We start from the raw sequence: 24,926 nt of genomic DNA, 5'->3' as shown, positions 1-24,926 counted from the left end.
CCTAAAAGTCAAGATGTTAAGATGTAGTTTTTCCTCTTATCCGAACTTGATTCAGATCTTACTCAAAGAAATCTGTATTGTTAATTCCTTTATAGTCACCAACTCTGAAATCTCTGTATGAAACCTCTGTATGGTCTTTTTCAGCGAGAAATTGTGGTGGCTTCTTAACTGAGTGTTAAATTCTTTCAGAAGCAATTTGGAAAATGCATGGCTCATTAATGAGCTCTAAACACAAACAAGGAACATGTATTGTTGCTTCATGGGATGAAAATTGATATCCCTTAACATGGAGCTTTTTAGTCATTAACCATTCTGGTGTTCTGAGGAACTCATCTAGTACCAGAGAATAATAAAATGCTTTCAAGCTATTTTGTTTCACATGTACTTCTCTGCGGAAACATTTCATTTTCCATACTTTATATAGATTGAGCAATGACCATTTTGGACAAAAATATAAGTATTTCAGTTTATAAACATGGTCAAGTTCATGGGAGTTGCAGGGAAAAGAGCTTCTTTGTTGTTTAACTCTGCAGAAACAGAGAAAATTTCTTAAGATCGTGGGTTCTTTCCACGGAGGGAGACTGTATCAGCGATAGTGAGGGAGCCTGATATGTGAGATGCTGGGGCTCTGGTCTAGTTGTACAATAGAGATTGTACAACTGATATATACTACAGCATAGCAGCACTTCCAAATCAAAACATTTCTGGACTGAGATGAGCAAGCCCCCTTTGTAATGAAAATAAGTTTCCCAGAAAATTGTCCATTCAGCATTAACAATTTCACTTGTCAAGAACTGGATTTAACAATTTTCAACCAGCCCCATTAACCACTTTTGCCAAAACACTGCATATTTAATTTTGAAAAAGGGGAAGTAATCACCAATAAAGAAGACATGACTTTTATGCAGAAATATAGAGCATCGTTACTTCTGAAAGTACTATCATGAAACTCTTCCTACCATAAATGCTACCATTCAGAGTCACTAAAGCCTATTAAAGTAATTTTAAATAGGATTCTCCACAATATCAGCTCATTGACAACATCATAGGTAACATCTCAAATAGGAAGTCAGGTGTGAAAATGTGATTTCTTCCTGGAGATCCAGATGCAAAAACCAGAAATGCTATTAAGGAATTTCTTTAAGTGTTCAAGCCACTGTAAGTGGACATGACCAGTCGTGGATACTAGCAGCAAGTAACAGCTGGTGTAGACAGAAGAGATGCACATGAGGCACAGAGAGGGAATAAGAAGTAGTGACTTCTGAAAGAGAAGTTTGTGAATGTTCTCAACCACAGCAGAGAAAATATATCAAAAAAAATCATAATGCAGCAAGAATCTATTCCCAGCGGCATGTCTGAGGAATTAAATACACCATTTCAAAAGGTATTTTGTTAAACTACATACCAGCAGGATATAAAGCAGAAAAGCTATCATAAAAATTATCTGCTGAAGTAACAAATAAAAGGCATTAACTTTCAGGTGAAAAAAAAGGGAAAAATAAAGACTACATTAGAAAACCTCTCAGTCTCCAAATCATTTTGAAGGCATGTAAACTCTCTAATTCCATGGGAATATTCACTGAAGTGGGGCCAGCAGAGCTGAGTGTCCTCACATTTAGTACCTCACAAATCAGGCTTCTTTTACGTATTTATTAATGGCCTAGTTCACTAGGTTTTTGTGTAGATTCTGTACTGAAGAGGAGAAAGTATTCCAGAAAACAGCCCTTCTTGCAATGCAAACAAAACATATTTTCAAATGCCTCCTGACCCTAAAAACCCAAAGTATTTCAAACGAACCCGGGTTCGCCCACTATTTCTTATTGGTGTAAGGCTCAGGGATACTTTTGAACTGTGACTCCACTGAAATCTCTCAGATTTACAGGGACACTTATCTGAAAAAAAGCCAGAAGGGGGCTCAGAAAGTCTACCATGCTATGTACGTGTAGGACTACAACGAAGAACGGAAATTAGGTCTTATTAGGACTGTCAGTTCCTACGTCCCATACAGTCAGCACAGAGAACAGGAGCAGTACTAAAGGAAACCAACAGTGGCTGGCTCCAGCATGGACCTGTTCCTCTACACTGTGCTGACAACCCGCTGAGAACTGCTCCAGTTTGTGCTCCTCCTTGTTCTCAAGAGATAAGGGACTCAGGCACCGTGGTCAACAGTTTAAAAATGCTGCAAGGTCTTTGTCCTTTGGACAAAATTCTGTCTTGCCTGGCTATTTTAAAACACTGAATTAAGCTGTATCTATTTTCATTGCAGATTGTGCTCTTTTATGCAAAGAGTCCGTTATCAATTTGTGAATCCCCCCAAAAAACCAAACCCAAACAAACCAAATACCAAAACCAAACAATCAGAGTCTGTGAACAACCTGACCAGAAGCAGGACCTTCACCAAACAATACCTAACAGCCAACACAGAGCTGCTGCTCACATGGAGCATCCTAGTGCAGATGAGAGCATCTGATTTGGCCTTTCTGACATTTGCAAGCTTTTTTTTCCCTAAAAATCCTGAAGGATTACCAACGTCTTCCACCAAGTGCACCTCCCTGCCCAGTCTGATTTCCCCTTGTTCACATTTGTATTCACTGCGGATCTTCAAGATTTAACTCTCTTCCAGACTGTCTTCTGTTAGTTTTGAAAACTCTTAATCCCTTAAACTCCTCTGCTTATTTCTTCTTGATTATCTATTCTGCATGCAATGTTGGGTGCCAATTCCATTTTACTGGCCCTTTTTTATAGACAAATAAACTTTTGTTTTGATAAGGAGAAACTAAAGGGCCAATTATTTTGGTTCTCGATGTTCATTTGCATTTTTGAATTCACAGTTTTGTAGTGTTAGGTCTTTTGTTTAGTTTGTGACCTAATCTCCTGGGTGACCAGATGAACTTAATGAACATCCATGAATGCACGGCCATATTGTTACCTGTTTTCCAAAAACCAAACATGTAATTACAGTCATTTTAATGGCATTATTGTTCTAACATCACTAAGCCATAATCAAAATTTAAAACAGGCAAACTAAACCCCACCTTTAAGCTCTTTTTTACAAACTACCTTCTATTGACAATCACAACAATCCTCATGTTTGACTAAGAATTTTGGTATTTTTCCTTAATTAATCACAGTTGATTTGTGTTTGGTTTTCCTTATTTGAACAATGCAGATGGTCAAACACACACTTCGGCTGCTAAAGAAGTGATTTGGACAAATCTTGATGCAACTCATTCCTCAAAAAACATGAAAAAAAAAAGGGAGGGGTTTTTTGCCGTTATGAAACTGCTCTTAATTATAGATATTAATACCATGGACACGCATCTGTTTCCAAGGACGGCACATAGGCAGGTTGCTTTATAACCTGATGTGTAGAAGTTGCAACCTCCACAAACAAGGTACAGAGCAGCAGTAATCTAACAGGGGATCACGATAAGCTATTATTTTAGCATTAGGTGCTAGGCGAGTATTTGTTAATGGACACTGAAGACTAGGCTTGTTCTCAGAGTAAGTCAGCTGCCGCACCATCATTTTCAGGAGAGGAAGGGATGGTATGACAGAAGCCTGTGAATTCTCAAGCATGTCAAGAGAAGACAAGGAAATTTCAGCTCATTACAGACTGGTGTTTCATGTCAAGGAAGGAAAATGATGCTCAGAGTCAGCAATCACAGTGGGGAGCAGAAGTTACTTCAGAAAGAAGAAAAGATCTTGGTTTCTGAGCCATTCTAAACACCAGTGTAACTCAATGAACACAGCCTCCTGTTTTGCTAGCAGTTCCATCCTCCCCCCAGTCAAATCAGGCCCACCACAGGAACCTGCTAAGATTAACCAGATGTAATTTTTTTTCACTCAGGCTTCAGGCGAGAATCTCAAAAGATGCCCCATTTCACACAAGTTATTGTGTCTTTTTAAAAATTAAGTTTTGCTTTCTAATGGTATTTAGTTCTTCTACCCTTTAGTGACTGTGAGTATTCCTGACACAGTAAGGTTGTATAGGCTCTGACATTTTTAGTGTCTATTGCCTGGAAGCTAAAGTTAAAACTTCCCTGACACCCTTTTCCTTTTTTTCTTTCTACTTTCAGTTTTTAGTATAAACAACTGGAGCATTACTAGGAACATTTACAAGTAGTTCTGGATTTTGCTTGTTTAAAGAAAAGATGTATAAAGCCAACAAAAGAAATTTGCTAATGGGTGGATCTTAATACATATTTCCACCAGATGATAACATAGAAAGTGACTTGTAAAAGCTGGCAGGATGCTCCCAAGTGTGCCACAGAGTGTGCTTCTGCCCAGGGGTGTAACAGCCTTGTAGGTTTGGAATCAGGGGCTGGAGGTTGCAATACCTCAAACACTATTCTTTCTTCATTGCTGTTTGTATAGACGAGTAATTTCCCCTTTGTTCATATCAATTTCTCATAAAGTAGGCCTGACAAAATTAACCCATGTCAAAGGGGCACTGGGAGGCCTGCCTTACTGATAACCACACGGCTCTTTGGAATGAAAGGCACCTTAGGAGCACAATCACAGCTGGCATTATTGCGCATTGCTCATACCAGTTCCTCACTTTCGTGTTCTGTGTTTCCCTCAGCTGTGAAATTTTATTCCCTCTACTTTCTTCTGCCAATTGTCTTGGATTCCAGACAATTCTCAGTCCAGCCTCTGCCAACAGACTAATGGCAGTACTTTATAATGGAATAATCTGTAGCATATCTCAGAGCAATTGCTATTTTCTATCTAAGGTTCCATCCTATGACTTCCTTGCTGTAATAATGCAAGAGTTACCATTACCGTCACTTCATATAGGAAATATACAGGTTCTCAGAGAGACTGACAATGCCTCTGCTGTTTCCTTTCTCTTCCGTTTTAATACCCTGAATGAAAAGGCATACTCCCTCTACCTTGAGCTCCGAGGAGATCAGCACAGCAGTGCCCCTGAAGACAGAATAAGCTAATTTTGGGGGGCTCTAAGCAATCAGACTTGAGAGCTTCCTTTAAAGACAAACCCACAATATTAAAAACTGAAAAAAAATAGTCCACTGAGCTGTTTAAAATTCAGCTGAGAAAACAACAGAGCATTTCTGAAAACATCCATTTCTGAAATAGTTAACAGCAAATATTGTTGGGGATGGGAAGGAACCAAGGAAGTTACAACTTGGAACAAGACAGCAAATATCTCAGGAGGATTTCTATAAGATCATTTCTCATTCTACCTAAAAAATGACGTGCCCTTACAAACATAAAAAAATCCCCCAAACCAAACCAAGAAACCCAACCCAAAACCTCACAAGAGAGCGCAGAACAAAATTATGGCTTACTCTTTTTTATTTATGGCAACAGTATTCTCAGTGTAATAACTGAAGTATGTTTTATCTAATTCTCTTTATTAACAACTACTCTGCTTGCTTTGTTCTGTTTAGTGCCTTCTTCAAACATGCACACTTCCTTCAGTATGCATTTCTTTTTAGAAGAGCCAATAAAAAAAACAGTAAATTTAGGCATTGGGAGGGTATGTTACTAAATTGCAAATGAAACGCATAAGGATTAATCTACTCATATTTTACAAACCATTTACTGGAAAGCAACCCAAAACAACAACAAGTATCCCCAAACATTGTCTGGTCAAGATCCCATTCAAGATGAATTTTGTCACCTCATCACAACTCCATTATTAAATGAGTCTTTATTTCTTACCCATTTTTCAGAACACCTTTTGAACCCCGATCACAACTACAGCTCCTGGGTGCTGGGTGCTGTACAAATGCATTACTACAACCTTGGTTTCCTCAGTATGCCAAATTATTTATGACATACATGACTCAACTCATTAAACTTTACACATTTTGGCCTTTATATATACTACTACAGTTCAATAAAACCCTAACAATGTACATGAATTTGCTGCGTGCTGGATCTTCTCTTCACACTGAAACATTTGTGTGATTTTTATGAGCGTATGAAAAATGCCAGCTTGCAACAATAAAACCGGGCCACGCAGGTTGTAACGGTGCTAGTAGGGACACCAGCAGCACCAAGCCTCATGCACACCGCAGTACCAATAGATGCCTGTCAAAAGCTGCAATGACTGCTCACAAGAAAGAAGTGCGTATCTGAAGTCAGATCCTTCCTGCAGAAAGGCTGACCAAGGCTCAGTTTCAGAAAGCACTCTCAGAAAGGTAGCTGAAGTTCATTCAGGTTGGATGTACATTATCCATTAGCATACACTCAGATAAAAGGCAAACCAGGATCAAAACCTCCCTGTCCCCAAACTGCCAATTTGATCTATAGGCAAATAAAAGCTTTGGTATTTAAAAAAAAAACCCTTGCTAAGACATTTAAAATGTCAATCACAAGGACATCCTTGAGCACCAAACTGTAAGACAGACAGAAAATCAGGCTGAACCTACCTTGATTGTCCCAGGAAAGCTGTGCTTAGCTTTCTAAAAGGTCAGAGAACATATTGCAGGTGGCCTGGGTAGCTTGGAATAGGCTATGCTACTTGCGCTACTATTATGTACTCGCTTACCGTTTAGTTCCCAAGCTGCTTCCACACCTAAGATTACGTAGTTTGAGCTACTCCTGCCTTCAGTCTATTGGCCACAAAGCTAGAAAAATAAAGAAATGTAGAACCTTGACGAAACTTAAGCACAAGTGGAGTATCTGGTCCTGCAAACCAACCAAATTATAATGTAATGCTTTACTTTTCATTAATTAAATAAATAATCACTTGTCATTCAGAATCTCTGCATGTGTAACTTATTTCTGATAATGGAAGAAACCAGGAGTCGATCCATCCAGTTTCCAGGAAAAGTGACTGCCTCCTATCAGTAGTCCCAATTATAAACAGATTTTGTTTAACTGGGATCACCATTACACACTGATTTTATAAAATACCATGGATTTATTTCTTTTGGAAGGCTATGAATCAGGTTATCATGGCTCAATTTGAAGAGTAATCTATTGGAGTTTGAGGGAAGCAAAATAGGGGTGTAAAGCTTAAAATGGATTAAAGGCAAGAGGAGGCATTGTATGTGCTATAAAAATTAACTTCTTTGAGGATGATTAAAGAAATACAATATTTGAGGATGATTTAAGAAATACAATATTTGAGGACTATACTTAAGTATGTCCTGATCAGAATGCTACATTATCTTGCTTGTGTCTTTACAAGATGGAGCTCAAGTTCTCAGATCAAGCTTTCTATTTTAAGCCCATCCTGGCAAGCCATGACTTTCTACTGGTAAGAGACCACTTTCCATCCCGATCCCACCACCCCCACCAACAGCTCACAAGGGAGAACTTCTTTTAAAAGGAAGATATCAAATACATACCACACAGTTTAAAACAAAAAGCTCTTAGAAAGAAGTATGTAGCACTGCTGCAGAACTCAGATTTAAATGCTGTGGATTTGTGTTACTTTTGAGCTCTTCCGCTTACTGCCTACGCTGATCCTGACACCAAAGGATCATGTAGGAGGTACAGCAAGAGGCTTCTCTTTGTAGACAGTTAAACTCACTGCTGGAGAGAAATGGAAAGGCATCTGTCTCTGCCTCTGTGCTTTGATGAAGAGATGCTTCTGCTCAGTTTCTCCAGGATAATCAATGCCTTGCCAGGAACAGCAGTGTGCAAAGCCAGCGCTCTGCTCCTGATGGGCATCTCCATGATCCTGGATGGTCAAAAGTTCAAGCAGTGGCCTCAAGTTTAGGGAGCAGTAGAGATTAAATATGTGGATGTAAGGCTTTTGCCCTTCGAGAAAAGGCTTAGTCTATCCTATACACTTAACACTCCGTTCTCCTTGAAGCATGGAAGATGAGCTAACAGCTGTGTGAGGGAGCTGAAGGACCTGGCAAAGTTCTCCCCAGGAGAGTCTAAATATATTCACAGAAAACAATAATCATTTGTGTTCACATCCAAGACTCTAACTCCTGTTTCATGACTTTCCTGTTCCATTTCTCTGCAGAAACATGGAGAGTGTGCATGTAATTCAAATATGTAACACACGCTTGAGTTAAATAACTTGTTTCCATCTGTTGTACCATTTGAAATGCTTCTCATTTTAATCTGCTATGTTATGGCAGCATGCTGTGATCACTTTGGATTGTAACTGTATCTTATTTTCTGAAGCACTTTTCTAAACATGTTGGCCAGAGGAAAAATATGAAAACCCCTATTTTTTCAAAAGTTATTAACTTATAACAGACAATGAAATTTAGCAGCCATTTACTTACAGGCAGCCAATATACTCTACTATAATACTATAATATTCATATTATAATAAACACATAGTAACATTTAACAGTTTAACATAAAATCATGAATGTTTCTATAATTCTACTCAAACTAATAAACTCAAACTAGTAAGAGTTCCACAAGCCACTAAGTACTCTGCCTTGGAACAAAACGACATGGTCAAAAAAGATTTTTAATGTGAATTCAACAAGATATGGTAGACCAGGGAGTATCCAAGTAGCTATTGTTACCACCTTCAGAGACATTCCATCTCATATATTTCATCAATAGTTTAAACAATGGGCTAAAAGAAAAGCAAGCGCTTTGTGGTATGAAGTAAGTAAGTCACACTCCTGAGGAAACAGCAGCATCCTACAGATGAGGATGTTAGGCAGAACGCAGGGCTGAATCAAAGCACAGCAGCTAAAGGCAATGCTGAGCCTCAGAGCTGCAAATCAGCAGCAGCTGTCTCCAGCATTCCCATACTCTGAAGAGACTTCTTATTTCATTGGAACACCCCAGTATGGTGGAAGTAAAAAAGGCAGAGGCAAATTATTAAATGTGTGCTTGTTCAGCAGAATCTTCTCTAAGTGATTTCAGAAGTTGACTTCATTCTGGGCTACTGTGGTGAAAGGCAATAAATCAAAACAAGGCGCTGGCAGTGTGATGAAAGATGAGCTGAGTCTGCTGAGGTGGTGCCATTTATAGGCCTGTGGGGATATATTACAGAGGATGAGAAAGAAGAGGCAAAACAGCAAACACACCTGGAATCACTGAACTGGGTAAAATTCACCATGAGGTAAAGGCCAAGATTAAGGCTGTCCAAGGAGAAAGGGTATGCAATCGCCAAAACGGCAGCTGTGCAAGCAGCCTCCAGCTCTGGAGGCTTTCCAGTTGGCTCTATGTATGCAGAGCATGGTGCTGGCTAACAGACAGCTCAGTTTACCCAAAGCAACAGTTCCCAACACTTTCCTGAAAGCTCTGCAATAGCATTCCAGCAAGTACTGTCATTGCGAGTACATCTCAGACCAGTGGACTGGATTTCACATTTCTGTATCTCCTCCCCCTGTTTACTCAAGGTTTGTGGGGCTATGCAGTTCTCACCCACTCCTCAAGTCCCACTGCTGTTACCTTACCAGTCTGAGAGACTTCAGGTCAGTTCATACAGGAGAGGAAACAGAACGGTTGTGAAAACCTGGCTTCAGCAGCCAAGGAAATCATTTGAAGATGTCCCTTAGGGGTCCAATAAAGCACCCACCAATGTCACGGGAGAAGCTCCCATCGGCTTCAGTGGCAGCTGGACTGGAACGAAGAGGTCTATTCAGTACAAGTCCAAACTGCAGAACCACAAAACCAAAAATCCAAACTCCCTCCTCAACAAAAAAAAGCATCCCCCCATTTAGTTTTATTCTTAGTGTCATTTTTATCTTACAGTCCAAAGGGTCCTTCTTGCTACCAGCCTCCTGGACCTTCATGATCACATCTGACAGTAATTCACAGACCAGTACCCTCAGCTAAGCCAGTGCCTTATTTACAGGGAACAACGAGAATATTATTCTGTATAAATTATGCATAATCACTATTTATCAAGCTGGGTTAATTGGCACATAACAAAAGAGTTGTCTGGTGCACAGCTGAATAATGTGGAAGCCAAAACTGATGGAAATAGTACAGCAAGAGCCTGATTGTGAAAGAAAAGTCATATTACTACATGTTAATTCTTAACTGACTGCTGCCCTTTCAGAGGAGGGGGCAGCCAAATGAGACAGGCCTAAATGTGAAATTATTCGTTAATCTCAAAGGGTTTGGACAGATTGTTACAGCTTTAAATACTGGTTCAAAGTCTGCTCTCAGCCAGCTGCATAGTAGAATGCTAACCTGGTGCAAACCCGTTGCTTTTCTATGCTTCAGAGACACTGCTACATTCATAAGCAGAGAATAATCTCATTAATCATCAGCAACAGCATGAGACTGTGGCCTGCAGGGGTACATGTGATGGTGACAGAGAGGTGGGACTCTTCACACATCTTGTCCTCACAGAGAAAAAGCTAAATGCTTCATACAAGAACCAAGACTCCTTTGGTTCTACTCAAGATGTCCGTGAAGTCCTCCTCAGAAACCTAGCCTGTTATGAGACAGTGGCAGTGTTGGGCAGCACGTGAATTTCTCTAGAACGGCACACACCCGAAGAACCACAGCTTGGTCAACCTTATTCTGCACTCACAGAATTGCTTCACTGACACCAGCAAGGTTTTACTGAATGTCCTCGATCCCAAACCTGCGTGCACAAATTTCAGCACATGCTTACTTGTTTTCATGAACAGACTGAAGTATGTGCTCAAGACACCGAATCAGAGCTTAGGGTCACCATACCAACAGTCTCCCTCTAGAAGGAAAGGATGCATTAATATCTAGCTGTACTACGGGTATCCAGCTGACTTATTTAGACCATGGCACTTCCACACTTCCCTAGTCTCTTCTCTACTAACGTCTACTAAATTCTCTCCAAGAGGGAAATCACCTGCAAATCAATGACTTCAAAGAACAGCCCTTTCTCTCTCAAACTTGCTAGTACAGTTAACAGAGAATTCGAAGAGTCCTATAACTTCCACCCCTATGAGTTAGAAATTTTATTCATAACCACTATCTATGCCAGAGAGTATTGCTGTGATCTCACCATGTTTGTGGTTTCATCAGCATAAACACAATGAATGCAGAACCACTGATTTTTTTAACAAATTCTGCATTATGTTATCTCCATTACAGCTCCTCTGTATTGGAAACATGGTTAACAAACGTTAGCTTTCCTCTGATAATATTCTGAGATTTGCCAAAGTTACCAAGCTACACACGCTATTCACACCATAGCTTATAATCACTGAGCTACAATCCCTGCTTTGCATCCACATCCTTCTACCCAAGAGTCTCCTAAGCCTTCATTCTTGGTGCTCCTTGAAAAGCCCGAAGTGACTCAAGGAAATGAAGTTTTATGTGCAAAAGCAGGTTCATTGCCCCTCCCCCCCTTTTTTTATCTTTCCTGCCAAAGCCATCTGAAGTCACTGGCATTTCTTTTGATCGAAAAAGTGGAATTTGACAGGTCAGACTGCACATGATGGGTATCAAATACTCACAAAGATTAGTATCAGCGATGTCATGAACTTCCCTTGTTTCATATGTACAGTTAACCAGTATGCTCACTGCAAACTCTGTAGTATTTTCACATTCTGAGTTTCTAGATTGGATTTAGTAATTCGTACTGTATTTCAAACATAGGCCTGTTTTTACATAATGGCTCTCTGCCTGTAAATACACTTATTTAAAATAGCAACATTGTTGGTACTAAAATAACTACTTTTTCAACCTACTCTTTAACCATCTTTATCAAGCCTAGCTTCCAACCCATTTCTTATCCTCTTGGTTCATGGACATGCTCCATTCTCAGAGATGCATTAGCATCCTTAATTCAAATCTCACTGTAAGAGTAGCATTTATTACAAGCATCTAAACAATCCTCCTCTCCAGCGTTTCACAAGAATCACTAAAGCTGCTAACACCCTGCTTGTATACAACAACAAATTTCAAGCATCCTGCAAAAATATTCTGTAAGCTCAGGTGGTGGGAAAAGAAAGTCAGGGCAAGGATAAGTCCGAAAGAACAGAAGCAGTGCAACACAAGTCTTTTCTGGTCTTAGGAACAAAACTTCTAATCATTACAGCAGAAAATAGGTATGAATTTCTAAAGAGCAACTGTTACGGTTTAAGCCCAGCCCAGTAACTCAGAACCACGTAGCTGCTCACTCATTCCCCCCTTAACTCCCCTCTGCTCCCCGAGGGATGGGGTGGAGAATCGAAAGAATGTAACTCCCATGGGTCGCGATAAGAACAGTCCAGTAACTAAGGTATAACACAAACCACTGCTGCTGCCACCAATAATAATAATGATAAGGGAAACAACAAGGGAAGAGAATACAACCATTCACCACTCGCTGACCAATACCCAGCCCAACCAAGCAATGATCTAACCCTTTCGGGTAACTGCCCCCAGTTTATACAGTGGGCAGGACGTGCTGTGGTATGGAATACCTCTTTGGTTAGTCTGGGCCAGGTGTCCTGTCTCTGCTTCCTCTTGGCTTCCCCTCCTCCCTAGCAGAGCATGAGACTCAGAAAGTCCTTGGTCAGAGTAAACATTACTGAGCAGCAACTAAAAACATCGGTGTTATCAGCGCTGTTCCCAGGCAGAAACTCAAAAGCACAGCACTGCACCAGCTACTAAGGAGAAAAATGACTGCTACTGCTGAACCCAGGACAGCGATGCACTGTGGATCCTTCCTTCAGTACATCACTTCAGTGAATCTTCCAGAGCTCTCAACCAGTCCCTGACATATCATACAGAATTAGCCTATTTAGGGGGTATTGTTCGTCCAAGGAACAAGCAGTTGAATCTCACAACTGTGTAGTACCCACATCAGTACGAAGCTGGGGAAAACAGCCTTAAAATGGCATTGTGCATCCCTATGACAGTAGTCCCTATAGCCAATCTACCAGCACTGAACAGCTTAACTGTAGCAGTTTAGATGACAGGCGGCAATAAATTTCTGGGTCTTAAGGAATGTTCTCGCATGGCCGTACCATTGCTCTAGCTCTGTAGTAAGCTGCAAGATGAGCTCTTTCCAGAAGAGCAACATCGCCCTGAATTCCTGTCCCAACTGCTGGCTATCCCTTGTTTGCAGCACTGCCAGAGGTCAACCACTGGACAAAACTGGACTAAGGTTAGGAAGGATCTTACCAAGAGCTGACAAACTGGAAAGAAACTGACAGTTCTGGATAACACAACTAGGTTCTGTAGGTTGACAGGGAAGCCTTTATTCACAGCAGGCATAGGCGTAACCATAGGAGGAACTGTTTCATGAACTCAATGAACTCGATTAATTTTTCAGCTCTCTTTAAGGAAAGCTTAAAATAAAAAAAAAATCAGCTTGTTATGCACAACAGAATACAAACTGGTATGTGACTCCAGTCAGAGACTAAGTAACGCTTCGCTTCAAATGTACCCTTGTTCTACCAAAGACAAGGTTATTATGTTTCTGCTTTACTAATTTATTTTAAATTAATTCACAATATATTTCAGGTTTTATGGATCAATTACTCCCAATTTTAACTTGCAAACATCATTGCCAATTTCAGTTTAAATTTAAAATAAATATTTCTCTTTTGTGAAAACCAGTGATCAAACAGTTATCAACAGACACATTCACGTCACTCGATGAAAAGCAGCTCATCACAAACTTAAGTTCCAAACCAGGAACTCTCTCTCTCTCACTACACACACATATATATCTTACGCAATTCTATACTGCCCATCAAAATAGCAGACAAAAGAAAGGACTATGATAATGTGTCTTTGTGTTTGTTTAAGGTAATACATCCTACAGAGCTAATGCTAGGCTATTGTTACTGGATTTTCCTACTCTGATATTCAAACAGACTCCCTGACAGTGTCAAACTTTTCAAAATGGCCCATCAACAGATTATTTTTTTGGTACTTGAAAATTTTGTAGGTCTTGGAATAGATTTATTTGGTGAACTCAGGCAGTAAAGCTTTTCAGAAAGATTTATGGACTAAGTGAAGTGTCTCTCCAGACGATAATAGAAGGTATAAGAGTCCTCATTTTCCAAGAAATGTCAGTTATAGGCATAGAAGACTTCCTTGTACTCTGATTTTCTCTGTATATTTTCCATTTACATGAGCCAGTCCAAGCCCTCCTTCCCCTGGCAATGTTATCAGTAAGACAATACCTTGCTATAACAAAAATAGCAGAGAAACATGCATAAGAAAAATGAATTTGATAACAATAGAATGACTTTCTCATAATAATTTAATAAATTGAAGACATGAAGATTTAAATTGTCCAGTAGAACTCCATAAAAAGGACTGATAAATTCATCAGCTCTTTCAATCTTTGCAAAGAAGCCCAGCCAGATATTTCTTACCTCCTGTCCTACAGAGATCACCTATAAAAGAAAAACAGGCATTCAAGTCCTTCTGTTATGCCATTCTTTGCCTCTGGGGCTAAACACACTGTTGAATCTGCAGTAAGTAAACGTGAAACACATAATGATATTCCAATTTGTTTCTGATCTTTCTCATTAGATTAACATACTTGTAACACCCTGTCGTGGTTTAAACAAAGTCAGCCATAAACCACACAGCCCGTCCACTCACTCCCCTGCTTCTTGCCCTCCCCCTGCTCCTGGAGGGACGGAGAGGAGAATCGAAAAGAATGCAACTCCCACGGGTTGAGATAAGAACAGTTTAGTAACTAAGGTATAACACAAATCACTGCTGCTGCCACCAATAATAATAATGGTAAAGGAAATAACAAGAGGAAATAATACACCACCTCAACACCAGCCGACCAATAACTCACCCCACTCCCCCCAGCTGAGCACTGGCTGATACCTCGTCCAACCCTGCAGTCCCCAGCCCTTCTGGGTAACTCCCAGTTACATCCTGGGCATGACGTGCTGTGCTATGGAATACCTCTTTGGTCAGTTTGGGTCAGGTGTCCTGTCTCTGCTTCCTCTTGGCTTTCCCTCCTCCCTGGCAGAGCATGAGGCTCAGAAAGTCCTTGGCCAGACCAAACATTTGAGCAGCAACTGAAAACATCGGCATTATCAACACTGTTCCCAAGCCAAAAAATCAAAACCACAGCACTGCACTAGCTACTAAGAAGGAGAAAAATGACTGCTACTGCTGAACCCAGGACACACCCTTTCTGGTTAGGAGCATAACCCTGAGCCCTGAAGTTACTGTATGGACATATGGCAAGCTACTGTCCTTTACAGTTTTCCACTAAACCAAGAAAAGTCTGCAAAAACATGCTTGAAATGCATATGCAATTTGTCTGTCACTAGATTTAGGTAAGAATGGTAAGTCCAATATTTCAAGAAGTCTTGAGACTTACAGAAACCCCATCGAACAAAACCAGAATACAAACTCCATGAACTGAAATGCCCAGATTATTTTGTAACCATTGAAATAATCTAAAAACAAAGAAAACGGCCCTTTCCTGGTCCTCCATTTTTCCATAGCTCAGTGAAACCAGTCTGAAGTTAAAATCTATTGAAGGCATCCTATTAAAGAAAGCAATCAGGATCTGAGTTACTACATTGGAAGAGTTTTTTTCCTTTGTTCAAGTAGTAAATTTGTGTTATCCCAGCTTCTTTTTATCGTTCTCTTCAGTGTATTTGTTCCATCCTCAGCTGGATACAAACTCAGTTTCAAAAGATGATTCTCAAGGCAATTTCAGGCACCACACTCAGCTCAGCCCTCTTAAATTTTTTAATGGATTTAACAGCATACTTTTATATACAGTTCTTTCTTGTTACTGCATTAAAAAAATGAAGAAAGTGATGGGACTAACAAATACAGGTATGTGATAGTGCAGCCAGTCAGAATTTGCTGCTACTTGCCAAAATAAAAGGAAAAAAAGAAGAAACATTTTTTTTCGCCTCTGGTTCATTTCAATGACAGTCATGTTGGTGCTATGAGTAAGGACAGCAGGAAAGACAATTTTACACACTGTATATGTAATCCATAAATTCAGTGTCTCTTTAAGCACAGAACCTTTGGGATTTTATTCTGGTTTAACCTATGTTTGATAAAAATCTTTCATCCCATCAAAATTCTCAGGTTATACATAAATTCATACGGTGGCCAGCTGACAGGAGCCTCCTTTTTACTCTGGAGGAAACAAATATACTCTGAATCTGTCCTCTTATTTTGTTGAGGGGCTACAGGAACAGGAGAGATTGACACAAGCAGCATAATTCAGCGGCCATGAATATATGGATACACACTACACATTAGTTCCAAAAAGAAGCAAGTATGATTTAATTTCTGTTCTTCAGAAAGAACACTTCCCTTCCATAAAATCTGCTCATGATACAGTAATTGAAAATCTTTCAAAACAGCACCAGCAAACACACCAAGGTTGTGCCCTAGAAGCAATTTCACATCTTAGAAAGAAGTGTAATTTAACTCTCTTGGCCCTGGATCCTTTTCTAAGCTGTGGCTTCTCTTCACTTACTTGGTCCTTTCCTTCCTCCCTCCCAGCCCCCAAAACTATTCTCAAACGAAAAATAGCCTGCTATCACACAACTGACTTTGAATAAAAACGTAACATGGAATATAGTACTAGGGAATATAAAGAAACCATCAAACTGCCACAATAAAAATATTTTCTTTTACCAAAAGGACAGTTCAAACAATTGTAAATAAGTATCTGGGATTTCCATGACTTCAGCTAAGCACAATAAACGCACTGGGTCAAGCCAATAAGAGAAACTAATCACATTCTACAGAGCTGTAGTCTTCTGAAAAGCCGCATTCTGAAGTCTCTTTCTAAAAACCGTTGGCGATACAGAATCCATTCAAACTTCCCAAATGAGGGAGAGAATCCAAAGGACAGTCAGTTAATTAGAGCCAACGACATGGGAAATGTAAGATAATTAAATTCTCCTCCTAAAAGATTTATTTCTGAATATCAGTTTTGGGAGACTTCAGGAGCAAGTGAAAAATGCATCTCACCCCATAAAATCTAACTCGCCTTTGTGAGACTCTTCTCAGGAACTGAGCAATGGCATTGATACGCAGCTTATTAAAAAATATTACTGATTACAGTACTATTACACAATGATGCTGTTGTATATATGATTTTTACATTTTTGTCCTTGATGTAAGCAGATGTTGTCTGCACAAACAGGAGATGTGCATTTTACCCATGATGCAATTGTAGTGGAAAAGAATAAAAACAAGTTTGTCCTGAAAGGAAAAATAATAAAATCAAGACTTCTTAAAAATAATGAAAATCAACCATAAGAGGAAACATGATTTAGTAGGTAAGCTTTTTTCCTATAAATCAGGGTTTCTGTTATATTGTTGCTGAAGATTAGAAAAAGCTTTCCAGGGTCATCTATTCAAGTAGATTGTTTAGATGAAGAACTCGGGCTTGTGATCAACCAGATCTCAAAAATGATCAGTTATTTAAGCTAAGCAAGCCCACATGTTGTCACCCTCTAGAAAGACAAACCAATAAATAAATCCAGAAGCAGAGATTTGACTGACTTGCAATGGAAGATCATGGTAGAGACTACACACAAGCACACTGGCTCCTGCAATGGACAGCTGTTAATGCCCTTATGGAGAAGTGCACATAGTATCGAAGAAGATCACATGCAAAGACTTTTAGCTGCAAGCCCTATATAAGCTCAAATGACAATATTGCCCTTCCCTATTTTCACCTCTGCTGTTGTTTTCTTAAGAATCTGGATAATCACCTCATGTAATCCTTACTGCCATAACTGATTTCACATCTCTAAAAGACAAGCAGGACAGAATCAGTCATAGAGCAGCTCCAGAGAAGAATGAGAAAATAATGCTTAGGGAAAGCCACCTTTCCTTAGAATTCCCAGAAAATTCTCCTCTTTACTCTGAGGTGAACAGCAGAAAACATCACACTTTTCCATATCTCCATCTGGCAGAGGAAGCCAGAAAAGCAAAGGTACTGAGAAAATGTACTAAGCAAAAATATCCACTTTTCACCTCCCAAGTTATCTTCTGAGTAACTTGATACTGCAGCTGAATGGCCAAATTTGCATCCATACTTTAACTAGAGATAAGGGGAGTGCCCACTGTTTGCATTTACAGTATACCTGGTTCATGAGCAGCAGGAGCAAGTTCAGACATCACAACTGCTCAGCCTGTGCCGCTCTGATGCATCATTTCAGCAGGGGATCCTTCAAGAACAATTAAGCACAGCCATTCACAGCTGAAGAGACCCTAAATTTTGCCAAGTGTGACAGCTAATGTTTTATCCTTGCTACTGTATCTTGTCAACCACTGCACCACACAAACTGCCAACAGAATCCACCTCTACACTGACAGCATGGGGGTGGGGTGTCTGTTCTCCCATAAATGTGTAGGATATTTATTCTGCTTACTCATCCACTTTTATAGAGGATGAGCATGTAAATACGTAAATAGCCCATGTCCTAACAGGAAATTCAGTTTTTAGAGAAAGAATCCAAAAATAAACCACCATGAAGTTAATGTGGCTGTGTTACAACAGCTTCATTGCAGAGGCTGATACAAAGGAACAGAAAGCAGAAGTGTTGAGCAGAAGGAAACAGGAAAAGCAACTTGCTAAGATCTGAGAAGTCAATGACAAAAGATGCTCAAATGAAGCTTTTTCATGGTTACAAATGTAGTACTTATTGGTAAAGAAAAATCTCACACTATGAAGAAAAAGGAAGAAAGAACAAGAGAAAAACATATTTTCCTATTCAGGAAATTGAGTTTATGACATGGAAAACCAAAATTATGATAAGAAATTACTCCATTTGAAAGCTATCATAGGTAACACAAACTAAGAGAACATGAACCTTTGACAACTGAACCACACAAATTTGTAAAGATTTCTACCAACTCCACTGCCCAAAAGAATTGTTAGGCATCATTTTAAGAATCATGGTGATCTAAATCTGGTCCGATCTACTTACATCAGGCATGGTAAGTCAATCTACTCCAGCTGTGATCTGGAATTACATGTTTTATGAAACCGTAAGTGCAGTTACTTAATAAATTTGCTACAATTGCAAATATATGTTAAAGCACACCCAAGCATTCTACAGTTACATCTGTCACCACTGTGTACCGCTGAAGTTCGATGTACCTATTAGTTCAGGTAAATAGGGGGAAAGTCTGCTCCCAGAGCAGCTACTGGAGACAGTGCTGCTATTTCAGATATAATCAAGTAAGCATTAGTAATATGTAAAAAAAAAAAAATAAAAATAATGTTTTGACCATTTTAATCTATTTTTGATCACTCATGACTAAAGAGCAAGATAATGGAAATTTTCAAGCACAGTACTTAAAATCTCTCTAATCTTTATTTAACAATCACAGTTTTTCAGAATACAAATCCTTCAAACATACAGCAATGCACAAATGGAAGGTCACATCCTCTAAAACACAAGAGGGGTTTTATTTCAACTTTTGGTGCTTGTTCTAACCCATTTTGAGTTAGAACAACAGATTGCTCCACTGAAGGGACAAAAGCTGCAGCCAAAGGGCCATCTGCTGAGCTTCCCTCCAGTGAGTCCCACAGCAAAAACTGATGTGGTGGAGCAATCCAAGCAACTGGGATACACACCATTAAGTAACGACAGAATGAAGGATGGAAAAGTTTTCAGGGTAAGTGTAGATGAACACGATCGCTGCATCACTGCATCTTTTTAAATACAAAAGTCAAAGATGAAGGTATTTGCTATGAAGTCAGAAGACTACCACCATATGTACTGCAAAACAGGGCTTGCCTCAAGGTTTTCTTTGATTTTTAAAGCAAAACCGTGGTAATAGAGTAGATTTAAATGGTCTCTTTTATATCTGCACCTTCTAAGAAATCCTTTACTCATTTAATAAAATAGAATTTTCTCCACCATCACAGCAGAAGATAATTTAGACCAGTTAGCACCTATTGGGGTTTCACTGTATCAGCTGATTTCAACAGAAATTTGTTAACTGATTGTTTCTAATGAAGATACTATAATACTCCTCAGAGTCCGATACTCCATTCTGTATTCCTTCAAATAACTTTTAATACTTCTGAATTAGGATTGAGAAATGTCTATGTATACACTGCCTATAAGGACATACAATTCAGTGTATCATTTCATAACCCAGCTGTCAACAGAGACAACATTTTTATAATACATGTATTGTATGCATGCCAGTATGAGATGAATAGTCCTGTAACAGTAATCAATACCGTTCATTCAAACAACTGGCAGTAGCATTTCAGACAACTGGCAATTTCATCAGTTTCACTGGGCTGCCCAAAAATAAACAGCTTGAGAGGAATGAATGATCTCTGTGGTTATCTATAAATAATACTAATCTCAGCCATTTGTTTTAGGGAGTTCATCAATGGGAGCTGCAAAGTCTCATATCAGTGCAAAAAGCATGTCAGGCTTCAAGAACCTAATGCTGAAGAATCACACTGCTGGCTTTTCATTCACCCAGTTACTGCATTTACACACAGGCTCCTCCGAAAGCACCGGAATCCCTCCAGTGTTACAGCAGTTCCAGCTCTGCAGGGAACTCACAGGATCCCAAGGATTTGTAACCATTTCAAAGTCAAACTGGATTCAAATAAAGCTCCAGTGATCTGAGTAAACCCACCCTGGGAATAACTAATGTCACTTCTGAGAAACGTGAGCAACTTTGGGATTTTTAACCGCTTCAGCCTGAAACTTGCCCATTCTCAAAGGAGTTTTTGAGAGTGAAACAAACCTAACAGCGCAACAGGAATGAGACTAGCACTGCGGCTCATGGCTGCGAGGTGAACCCAGGCAGACGGGGAACAGAAGGCGCCATTCACAGGCCTGTTCGCTGTCTCTGGGAAGTGAAAGAGCTCTTTTTTTTTTTTTTTAATTCCTTTTTCCTTATTTTTTTTTAATTATTGTCTATCTGCGCCTGTCTATCAAAGCAAGGCAAGAACAGAGAACAGAGAAAACAAATACCCAGCTGAAAAGGGAAAAACACACCTCTGTGAAGTACAGATCCAAAAATTCCAAAGCCTTGAAGTGAAAAGAAGATCTAATTGCTGTGGTTGGAGTGACTTTCCTCCTGGCAGCCTTGCTGGGCTTTGGGCTGGCACAGCAGCACCACTGCTACCAGCCTGCACATCTGTGGGTCACTGGCCAGAGGCCCTGAATACATCTGATCCTGAAAATTGCTAGGTATTCCACCCTATTTTGCCGAATCACAAGGTGCCTGGTGTGTGCTCTGGGGAAAACAGAGGAATGAGCAGTTTTCCCAAGGACCTAGAGGTTGGCACTCATCTGCTTTCAGACAGGATTTGTGCTGCCATAAGACATCACTGCTGAGAGCTCAATACACCACCAACTGCAGCAGTTTCTTTCTTGCAGATGCCATGAATCAAAGCCAAAGCCATCACCTCAGCTCCTTCACGCACAGTGCAATGCTCCAAAGAAACTCCATCTGATGAGCTCTAGACAAGTGCCCAAGCCATCTGCATAGACTGTTGAGCAGGTAGCAACAGTGTGTACATACATCCAGGTAACCGAACCGCTGGGCCAAGTTTAAAAAGTCACATTGTTCCATCTATAGCCATAAACAATCACTTTTCAGTCTTAAAGCCTGTTGCTCAGAAAATTTATATCTTCGCAATTAATCTTCAAGTTGTGGCATCACCCAATTCACAAGCTTATTGCTGGTATGATGTGAAGGACGATCAGCACACCCAGCCCCACCAAGGAAGCATTTCAGTGGGATGTTTCTAGCATAATGGCCAACAGCAAAACAATTAATGGCACCAACTTCTTCAGAAAGAGAACACTCACTTTCCAGTGGACAAACAGTGGGGCTCACAACTCAGCTGGTGCCTTTACACCTCTGGGAAATGAGACAGGCTGAGCTGTGGAAGCTGCCTTTGCAAACAGAAAGTCATCGGCTGGTTTAAAATGAATTATACTGTTAAACTGTCTGTAGGACATTCATAGGGAAAATCCAGCTTTTAAGAATGGGTGAATTTATCAAGCTGCAGATCTTTAAAATATTGATGATCAAAGCGATAAAGTAACTACTTTTTATTCTATACTGTCAATAAATCTCTACATACTTGAACTGTAATCATCACAGCACAACATAAGAGACTGCTTCCAGAGATTTAACGTTGGACTTAGTCAGAAAAAACACCCCAAACAAACTGGGTAGGAGAAGAGTTAAACTGGTAAAATAAACCCACTCACTTTCAGGTAAATGATTAGGTAGCAATGAACCCTGCTATTAACCTGAAGTCTATAATGAGAGCTTAAATGAACAGTTCTAAGTGGACGCAGGCCTTTGTAAGGGAGCTGCACTCCTGCAGTTGGCACTAATTGACCCTTTTGCTGGCAGGCTCAGCTGTGAAGGCAGACAGCAGCGGCTCAACTCCAGGCCCCTCTCTGTCATGCAGAACAAAGTCATAGTCCTGATTATCCAGGAGGTTTGATCTTAATGTGTTACACTTCTATAGCACCTTTCATGCAGGAATGAGGCAGGCAGGATAGCAGGGGAGAATCTTAAACTGCTATAGCCCTTCCCACATCCACTTTGCAGGAGGAGGTCTCCTGTGGAGCTTTCCGATGCTTTTTGCAAGACTACTCCACATACACATACACAGCTGAATCTCTGAGAAAGTGAAATGATAGATTCATATTTCACACATAGCTTCACCCAGGCTTCTTGAAAACACAATTAATAATCGATTCTGATTAAGTTATTTCCAGCAAGATTTTAATCCCCTTACAGTGAATGTTGCAACAGACTGAATTCAAGCCAGCATACACAAGACATACACAGGGCTGACAGAAGCATTTTTAGAGACCACATAGTAGAAAGGAGGAATCATATTAATCCTGCTTGCAACTTTGTCCAGAAAGATGCCATTTTTAAATTCATGTGGAGATCCTGATTAAGGCAGATTATTCCAGAGCAGCAGACTCTGGAAACAGCTAACAACATTCTTATTAACACAGGGAATCTCCAGACATTACCAAGGAAGCATAGTATCTTTTCAGAAAAGCACACAAGGAAAATGTACTTTAATATCAAACTGTATCCTCCTGCGTATGCGGATTGCCTCAAATCTCAAATGCATCTTATGTGAAACAGGGGCCAGCACTGCAGAACACCACAATAAGAATTTAAGACAGGAAGTGCAGATAATTTATCTGAATAAAGCTTCCAGAAGATTAACTGATTTATGTTGATACTTATCCAAGCTGGAACCTGACCAAGTTGCAGGAGTTAGCAGCATCACAACCCATGATAGGTTCCCTATTCATTAAAAATAGCAGGGTGTTTTTGCAGATGAAAATAAGTTAAAATGTTAGCTTTATGCTTCAGCCAAAAGACCCCATTTTGCCAGATATCTGTTCTTGAATTACCTCTAGAGCGACTCAGAAAAAGATGTTGTGTTTTATAATCAGTCACTAGTCATGCAAGCACATAAGAAACACAATGAATGAGTCTATGGTCTTTAATGCCACACAGACTCTCTTTATACAAGAACTGCAAAATCCATAAACTGATGCAGAGAGAGAAAAGTAGTGAAAGGTTCTCAGTACAAAAATACATATATGGGGGAAAGGAAAAAGAAATACGAAAATCTGAAAGTAGGGAAGGTATAGGTGACTCCTGCTAAAAGCAAGGTCAGCACTTTCCACTGGAGACTACTTGATTTACACTATTTTGTTTCAATTGAAAAACAAAATCTTTCCTTGGCAGAGTCTGCACTACAGTCTATTACAGATACTTCTGAGATACCCAGCATCATTTATAAAGGGACACTTATTACTGCTGAATGTGAATATCTTGTTAAATTTCCCAAAGTTCCAAGAGGAAATATGTGCAATGCTACACAAGGGTGTATTCAGTTAGCTGTTGAAGGCAAGAGCCTGGACAACCTGGGTAGTCCTGGAGGAGAGGTACACTACTGATTAAAATGCTCCAAGTCTCCCTCATTGGCTGTCCTGGACCCACATCCCCCACTTACTCAGAGGCTTAAAGCCAGGAATACCCCATGAGGGACCACTCTTTTTTTACCCTTTACTGGGTTCACTCCTTCACCTCCTTCCAGAGCTACTCCAAATTTACACTGATGTAAATCAGATTACAGCAAGACTCCATTATATATCTTGACTGCCCCTATTTATCTAATGGGATACAAAGAGACTGCTTTTTGCTTTCTGTTAGGGTAGAATAATGAAACACTGAAACATTTAGGTCCCAGTGGTCACTGCAGATATGCACAAGTATCACTGCATGAAATTTCTTTTTCTGTTACACAGTACAAAACAAGTGGCAGGTAAAGTACATCTGGTGCATATGAATGCACACCTCTGAAACAGGACGTTGTGGCTGTAGAAACCATCACTACATTTACTATGCTCTGCATGCAGTAAAGCTACACTGATTCATGCTTTAAACAAGGCAATTTCTGCACCAGGAGCACCAAACTGCAGCAGTGGAAAACTTCAGGAGGGTTAACTGGTATCATTTTGATCAATTTTGGGCTTATCTCCCTGCCTCTCCAGGTAATAAAGTAAGTTGCCTGTAGATGGTGTGGAAAGACATGCTATACATACCTCAACTGACAAAAATTGTCTATCCATAAAATCCATCACACGCAGCTTGAACTATATCCCCTGAAAAAACCTAGACAGTTTCTTCCAAACATACACTTCTTTTTTTCCACATCCATCATCTATATGTCATTATAAAAATAGGACAGAACAGGTGGTTTTACACTGAAAAAGGCAGATTCTTGTTTACAGAAACATCCTGCTAACTGGGATAAGCTTCATCAAATTGTTTCAGTCAAGAATAAAAATGTACAAAACCCAAAAATCATCATTTCTAAAACAAAATACTTGGCTTCAACTGAATCTGAGTCAACAGTCTGAAGTCTGAAACTATTTTAAAAGCTTTTATTTTTAATTCTCCAACTTTTTGGCTGATCCTAATCTAATCTTTAAAACCTTTTTGGAACTACATCTGAATTGAAAAAATTAGCAAGTTACACAGCTCCCATCCTTTTCAATCATGAGTTTTTGAAGTCATGCAGGATGATGTTATGG

General features: G+C 39.8%; 1 protein-coding gene across 3 annotated transcripts in view; it reads right to left on the bottom strand.

Moving 5' to 3' along the window:
• Positions 1 to 24,926, bottom strand: part of GRIA3 (glutamate ionotropic receptor AMPA type subunit 3) — a 154,104-nt gene that overhangs the window by 112,560 nt on the left and 16,618 nt on the right. The window lies entirely within an intron of this gene.

This window comes from Lathamus discolor, chromosome 9 (genome assembly GCF_037157495.1).
Source record: "Lathamus discolor isolate bLatDis1 chromosome 9, bLatDis1.hap1, whole genome shotgun sequence".
In the NCBI taxonomy this organism is placed as follows: domain Eukaryota; kingdom Metazoa; phylum Chordata; class Aves; order Psittaciformes; family Psittacidae; genus Lathamus; species Lathamus discolor.
Note: the sequence above shows the minus strand (reverse complement) of the source record. Positions and strands in the feature narration are given on the sequence as shown.